Source organism: Staurois parvus, unplaced genomic scaffold, assembly GCF_062004578.1.
Source record: "Staurois parvus isolate SC_StPar_1 unplaced genomic scaffold, SC_StPar_1.0 ptg000420l, whole genome shotgun sequence".
NCBI lineage: Eukaryota > Metazoa > Chordata > Amphibia > Anura > Ranidae > Staurois > Staurois parvus.
The window spans coordinates 4,760,480-4,768,036 of record NW_028318216.1 but is presented as its reverse complement, the minus strand read 5'-3'; the positions used below and the strand labels follow the sequence as shown (position 1 = coordinate 4,768,036).

At 38.7% G+C, this 7,557-nt stretch overlaps 1 long non-coding RNA gene across 1 annotated transcript; it reads left to right on the top strand.

Annotated features, from left to right (window-relative positions):
* The first annotated feature begins 1,139 nt into the window (after positions 1 to 1,139).
* On the top strand, positions 1,140 to 5,053 carry LOC149454724 (uncharacterized). Its single transcript, XR_016314174.1, has 2 exons — positions 1,140 to 2,851; positions 3,050 to 5,053. It is a non-coding gene; the product is annotated as an uncharacterized LOC149454724 (long non-coding RNA).
* Positions 5,054 to 7,557: the final 2,504 nt, after the last annotated feature.

Genomic DNA, 7,557 nt, shown 5'->3' with positions numbered 1-7,557 from the left:
CAAGCAGATATACCAAACCTGAAGCATCATGTTGGCCTACACATCAGTGTGTGTATGAAAAAGCTAACAGGAAATACCTCTTCCACATAAAAACAGCAACATTCTCAAAGGCCCCCTATGCACAGACTAATCTTTATGGTCTTGTTCACACCTTGTTTGTACAGCTGTGTGGACATCACCACACATGTATGTTTTTTGTTTTTATGTGTACATGGATTAAACTGAGCCAAATGGCAGAGAGCCAGATTCAGAAATCACAATCCTTCTAACATAATATTTCTATTGTGGTATAAGGCTTGTATCACAATAGAAACCAAAAAAAGAGACAAGGATGGGACTTTAAGGTGCCAAAACAAACCCCCAAGTATTATAATATTTGGTTGTATTGGCAACCTAAAGTCCCATCCTTGCCTCCTTTCCTTTCTTCCTTTACTTTTTTCTTTTTCGCTTTCCTTTTTTACTTTTCTTTTTTCTTTTTCTCTTTTCTCTTTTCTTTTTCCTTTTTTCTTTTTCTCTTTTCTTTTCTTTTTCTCTTTTCTTTTTTTTTTTCCTCTTTTATTTTTTCTTTTCCTCCTTTCCTTTTTTTTCTTTTTCTCTTTTTCTTTTTCTCTTTTTCACTTTTCTTTTTCTCTTTTTCACTTTCCTTTTTTACTTTTTCACTTTCCTTTTTTTCTTTTTCACTTTCCTTTTTTACTTTTTCGCTTTCCTTTTTCGCTTTCCTTTTTCGCTTTCCTTTTTCGCTTTCCTTTTTCGCTTTCCTTTTTCACTTTCCTTTTTTCCTTTTTCGCTTTCCTTTTTTTCTTTTTCGCTTTCCTTTTTTCCCTTTCCCTTTCCTTTTTTCCCTTTCCCTTTCCTTTTCGCTTTCCTTTTTTTTCCTTTTCGCTTTCCTTTTTTTTCCTTTTCGCTTTCCTTTTTTTTCCTTTTCGCTTTCCTTTTTTTTCCTTTTCGCTTTCCTTTTTTTTCTTTTTCGCTTTCCTTTTTTTTCTTTTTCGCTTTCCTTTTTTTTCTTTTTCGCTTTCCTTTTTTTTCTTTTTCGCTTTCCTTTTTTTTCTTTTTCGCTTTCCTTTTTTCCCTTTCCCTTTCCTTTTTTCCCTTTCCCTTTCCTTTTCGCTTTCCTTTTTTTTCTTTTACGCTTTCCTTTTCGCTTTGCTTTTTTCTTTTACACTTTCCTTTTCGCTTTCCTTTTTTCCCTTTCCCTTTGCCTTTCTGCTCTGTTCACACCATACATGTGTAGTGGTGTGCAGAAAAATGGACCCGTTGTGACAACTTAGCCTCTCCATGTAACACATGGGCAAAAATGTTCTGCTTAGAGACACTAAGCAGGGATTTTTCAATGTGTTGGAAAATGTCTGGATCAGAGTTAGGAGTACTCTGTTTTCCTGCAGAAAATAGCATTAATACCTTTCTCAGATGTGAATAGCTAAACAGGTCTTCTAGTTCCATCTTTGAGACGTAGTGGAAGGCTTCTCATTGTCTGCCATCATTCCTGAGGTACTTGCCTGTCTGTGGGTGGTGCAAAATGTGTTAGATGCCAGAAGGACCAGCACACTCTGGACGATGTGAGCTGTAAAATTTGAAAACGCAAGATGCTATTGTTGGATAGAGAATATTCTAAACTTGATTGAATTTGGTAGAATAACCCTATGGGAAGTGCCATTGCTAATCGGCTTTTAAAGGTGCAGGCAGTCATGCTGATCCTTCTCTCACTACTTGCTCTGCTACTGACTCAAAGTGCACATGAAACATCCTAAATAAGTTTTCCGGGTCAATGACCCATCAGCTAGTGCAGTGGCCGATCGTATATTATTATCTGGAATGGGTCATGTATAACACACCATGCTTACATTAAATAAGTATATAATGACATCATCATATTTAATGATATGTTTCCAAATTGTGGCGTTTACTAAAGCTTTGTTACAAGCTATATCTACAGATGTCAGGGCTTTTACTAATCTTTTTTTGCTGTTACTTATCATAAGCCATAAACTAAATTTGATGTTTTTGGTGAAATTGCAATACAGTCTTAAATGATATTGCAGGCTGTCCTGGGTTTTAGTAAATGGGAAGGTCAGGAGTTAACCCAGAATTAGACATTACTGCTTTTATTTTTTGCGCCTGAAGGAGAACACATGCAAGGGTGCCAAGTGACATAAACAAGTAAATAAACTTTAAAGCCATCTAAATGTTAGACCTAATTCATGGAAGAAAAAAAAAAATTATATATATATATATATATATATATATATATATATATATATATATATATGGGTCTGTTTATCAATGCTATTACTCAATAGTCACAATTTTCACTGTGAATCTTGGGTGAAAGTTGTGTGAATCCTTCCTGGATAAAAACATAAATCAGTGTCTACACAGAATATACTGGAAGGGAGTTGAACATTTTTTTTTTTTAAACACATTAGAAGTCGGCTAAATTCATTGTTTTAAATGTTTCTCTATGCCCCAGGATACCTACATTTTAAAAAGGGGTAATCTAGTGGCAATAGACTGAATTGTCCCTGTAAATTGTTTTAAAATTGATCTCCACTCTTGTTTTGTTACTGTACTGTTTCCCTTAGATTTGTAATGCTCTGCACAACTGTTTGCACAACTGTTTGCACTAATTAATATTATTATACAGGAATTCTAAACAGTCACCAGCTTGTGGTCGTTTGCTTAAAAAAGCCACTAATCAGCCTAATAATATTACCACCACTTGCAGCAAGCCACAAACCACTGGATGTTGTATACTCCCATGCATATGGTCATGTCTGAGTGTTGTACTAATCAGCCCTTGAACATAGAGTAGTATACATTATATAAAATGTTACAAAACTAAGAGTATTAGGCTGGCCATACATTATACAATTATCTACAGATTTTTGGTTTAGATTTACCAAAAACCATATAATAGGAGGACAAACCTAAACAACACTTTCAGTTGTATCCAATTAGGCAGGCCCTTGCACTACATAGTTGAAGGTAAATCTAAAGGAAATTGGGCAGAAAATCTGCAGATAATTGTATAATGTATGGCCAGCCTTAGTCTATATAAAGTAAATATAGCACAGAGCTATATATAGCATTCTATGGGTATGCTCAAACTGGGAAAGCAATGTCAGTGTGGGCTTCTCTGTATTACCTGAGAACTGTCCAGGAAGGGAAGAAACTCAAATGAATGGGATGGCTTGGCCTGAACCTTTCTTTCAACATTCGGATCATTTATACATTACAATGTCTGACATATATGTGTACATGTATTAACCCAAAACCTTTCCATTTGTACAGTAGATACAGATCTCACAGGCCTTTTTGTTCTGATGTTGACCAATGTAAATTTGCATGGACCCGCTACTGTTGTACTGCCTCTTTTTCATACAGGGTGCTCTACATCCTTATATTTATTTAGTCTTTAACTTTTTTAAATTTTATTTTTTACATTTTACATTATTTCTGCTTGTAGCACCAGTTTCACACTGCTGTGAACTGTGAAATTGTTCATTTAGAAGAACTTGGCTTTATTTCAGTGCAGTGCTGTAATTGTATTGATAACTAAATATTGGTTAAAATAAAGTTCTATGCTTGAAGAAGCAGGACTTATCTTTCAGCACCACGTTCTTTATGTTCTCCTTGATTCCCTTACTTACCTGTGCAGAACTGTTGACTCTTACTAGCGTTAGCTGACATCACCTATGTGACAGGTCAATTTGTGTTTGTCATGGCAGGTGTTCATTTGGTGGGTAGGATGTCTGGTTGGGTTATCCCTCCTGTTCCTGAAATTCAGGTAGACTGTGTTTTTTAAAGTGTTGATTCTGCAGTACATTGAGTTTTAGTTTTATAAATGATAGGTTAATGTGAAGCTCTGTTAACATTCCATGTGCCCGTAGATATTGCTAGCAGATAAGTCACAGTGCGATGTTATTAGCATCTAGGGTCAGGGTAGCTCCTGGCCTCCCCTATAAACTTTCCTGTGCCAGTTGGTGTGGCTGGCTCTGTCTGTACATATCATATGCATCTTTGTCTTTCACCTTTTAGTCATTTAATAAAATCTCTTCTATCATTCTAATATGTTCATTGTGAAACTGCTATGTTACTGTACCATGGTCTTGTAATTTATTTTTGTTATTACTGTGAATTTAAATGGTCAGTCCACAAAACGATTCTGTATTTCAGTTTTTTGGGAGATGCTTGTTTAAGTTGCCTAACAGCTTGCTCTGTCTTTGGGGGTGAGATCTTTGTAATGGTGTTTCAAGCTTTCACCCACCTTCAATGGCCATGATGACAGGTTTCCCCATTCTTACTGAATTTCTGAGTTGCATTTTGGGGACCTTGCTGTGTGGGGTAGAAGTTGAATTGCCAAGTTCCTTAGGTCCCTTACACACTGGTGATCAGACCAGATCCATGTGTCAGTTTTTCAGGTGGACCTGATCAGATGGTCTATGCATTCCTGTGGATAGTACTTGTGTCACCTTCCGCTTGGACAGACCGGATCAGAGGCAACTGGATGTAAATGGACCGCGAAGTCAGTTTACACCCGACTGCCAATAGAGCAGAGTGGGTTCTGTCTGCATCTGCTCTGCTAAAGCTAACCAGACATAGACCCGTCATCTGCTCCAATCAGCAGGGGAACAGCTCACAGATCACCTCCTGATCGCAGCAGAAGCCATCTGTGTGAAAGAGCCCAGAAGGTACAGAAACAAGTAAACAGTGAAATATTCAGCTTTGAACAGCATCCAGTTTAAACTAAAATATAAGCTTTGGGTGAACTGACCCTTTAAAATCAGCCTGTAAGGATAACAGTATTTTTGAGGAAACCATACTGTATGGTTTTGCTGCTAAGCTGATACTTTTAAAAGGTTGACATGTCAGGGAATTGTTCTCTCACTGAAATGGGCTATTCAATGCCATTCACACTATAGAAATTGTAGAATTTCCTTGATTGAAAGGGACACCAAATATGGAAATAAAAAAAAAAGAATAAATATATATTTTAAATATATAGTAGGTTGGTATTCTGTAATCAATGTTGCAAAATAAAATGTGACTTTAATGCGTGTGTTTCTCTGTGGTGTTAATTTTGAACCTCTGTTTATGCTTTTTTATGTCTTTGCATGTCTGGCATCAACAATGTGATGTGTTTATACAGAGAACAGTTATTGGCAGAAGAGGCACATATTCTGCTTATAATTGTTACATGTATATGCTGTTTGTGACATTGCTGTATGGTTGCTTTTTGCTTGACTAATGCATCAAATGGATTGCATATCTCATCTCCCAGTGAAGTTATCATTCAAGTTTTCTTTCACTACTGTGGGATTCAGAAGACCAACAAGTATGCCAAGTTCTGATTGGTAGGTACTATATATGTGTTTTGGTTAAATTAAGAAGCACCATTTTTTACATGCATAATCAGCTTTAGAGTTTAACTGATCTATTAGACCAGTGGTCTCCAAACTGGGGGCTGAATGAGGCCCTTTGCTTGGTTTTATCCGGCCCTCGAAAAAATGTTCCTCCCACTGACACCAGCAAATGGGGCATAATTCCTGTTGCTAACATCCACAACATCCAAGAGCACTATTCCTCCCAGTGATGTCAAGGATGGGGCACTGTTCCTCCCCTTAATGCCAAGATGCACTGTTACTCCCACTGACACCAGCACAATATCTGCTTCCAGTGGTTACACCCCCCCCTTCCCACCTGAAGGACAGTAAACTAGCCCATTAGTCACAAAGTTTGAAGACCCTTGTATTAAACTGTATTTGCGGTCAGTGCGAGAGAAAGCTGCTATATAGGGCCCCTTCATGAGGACAGTTTTTGGTCTTTCCCAATCATTCAACCAATTCCCGAGTTTAAACAATTATTGCTGAGTACAGCTAGACTGATGCAGGTAATGAATATTAGGAACTTTATTTGATGGTTTGTAATATGCATCTGAAGCCAGAACAGAACTCACCCTCTACTTTCTGTACAAGTGGTGTCCACAATGAAAAATAGAAGCATTCTGCGTGTGAATGAGTTTCCCTTGCCTGGGTATATTAAAAAAGACAAGCACAATAGATGGGCCTTCTTTAAGTTTGCCCCCCCCCCCCCTTACAACCTGCCCTAGAAATGTGATAGTCTGCGTGACAACGGGCTCCCAAAACCTGCCCATTCCACATCCAGTAGAAATGGGTCCTAAATTGCTATAGGGCCACCATGCAGCACCATGGCCCATGCCATCTGTATGTAATATTTAATAGGTGCGAATTGTCCTTTCTGAATCCAGATTTCTTCAGTTAATTCATCTCATTATTTTTAGACACGTAGAACTACAGTAAAAGAGCTGCTGGAATTACCCTAAACTAATTGTAACAATCAGTTTTGCATATTCTAGCATAGTGCAGCTCCAAGCAATCTCAAAAAAGCAGAACTTGCATAGAACTAACAGCAACAAAAAACAATTGTGTGTGTATGTGTATATATATATGTGTGTATATATATATATATATATATATATATACATACATACACACTGCTAAAAAACATTAAAGGAGCACTTTTCAATCAGAGTATAGCATCAAGTCAAACACCTGAGATATAGATCTGGTCAGTTAAGTAGCAGAGTAGTAGAGAATCAGTTTCATGCCTTGGTGTTAACTAGATGGGCAACAATGGGACAACTCCCAAAACCGGAATGGTTTTACAGGTGGAGGCCACTGTAATTTTTTCCCTACTTCATCTTTTCTGACTGTTTTTCACTAGTTTTGCATTTGGCTAGGGTCAGTGTCACTACTGGTAACATGAGGTGATACCTGGACCCTACAGAGATTGCACAGGCAGTCCAACTCCTCCAGGATGGTATATCAATACATGCCATTGCCAGAAGGTTTACTGTGTCTCCCAGCACAGTCTCAAAAGCATGGAGGAGATTCCAGGAGATGGGCAATTACTCTAGGAGAGCTGGTCAGGGCCATAGAAGGTCCTTAAACCACCAGCAGGACCAGTATCTGCTCCTTTGTGCAAGGAGGAACAGGATGAGTACTGGCAGAACCCTACAAAATGACCCCCAGCAGGTCACTTGTGTGAATGTCTCTGACCAAACAATTATAAACAGACTTCATGGGGTGGCCTGAGGGCCCGACGTCCTCTAGTGGGCCTGTGCTCACTGCCCCGCACCATAGAGGTCGATTGGCATTTGTCATTGAACATCATAATTGGTAGGTTCACCACTGATGCTCTGTGCTTTTCACAGATTAGAGCAGGTTCACCCTGAGCACATGTGACAGCCGTGAAAGTGTCTGGAGAAGCCGAAAAGAACGTTATACTGCATGTAACATCGTTCACCATTACCGTTTTGGTGGTGGGTCAGTGATGGTCTGGGGAGGCATATCCATTGAGGGATGCACAGACCTCTACAGGCTAGACAATGGCACCTTGACTGCCATAAGGTATCGGGATGAAATCCTTGGACCCACTGTCAAACCCTACGCTGGTGCAGTGGGTCCTGGTTTCCTCCTGGTGCACGACAATGCTCGGCCTGATGTGGTGAGAGTATGAAGGCAGTTCCTGGAGGAT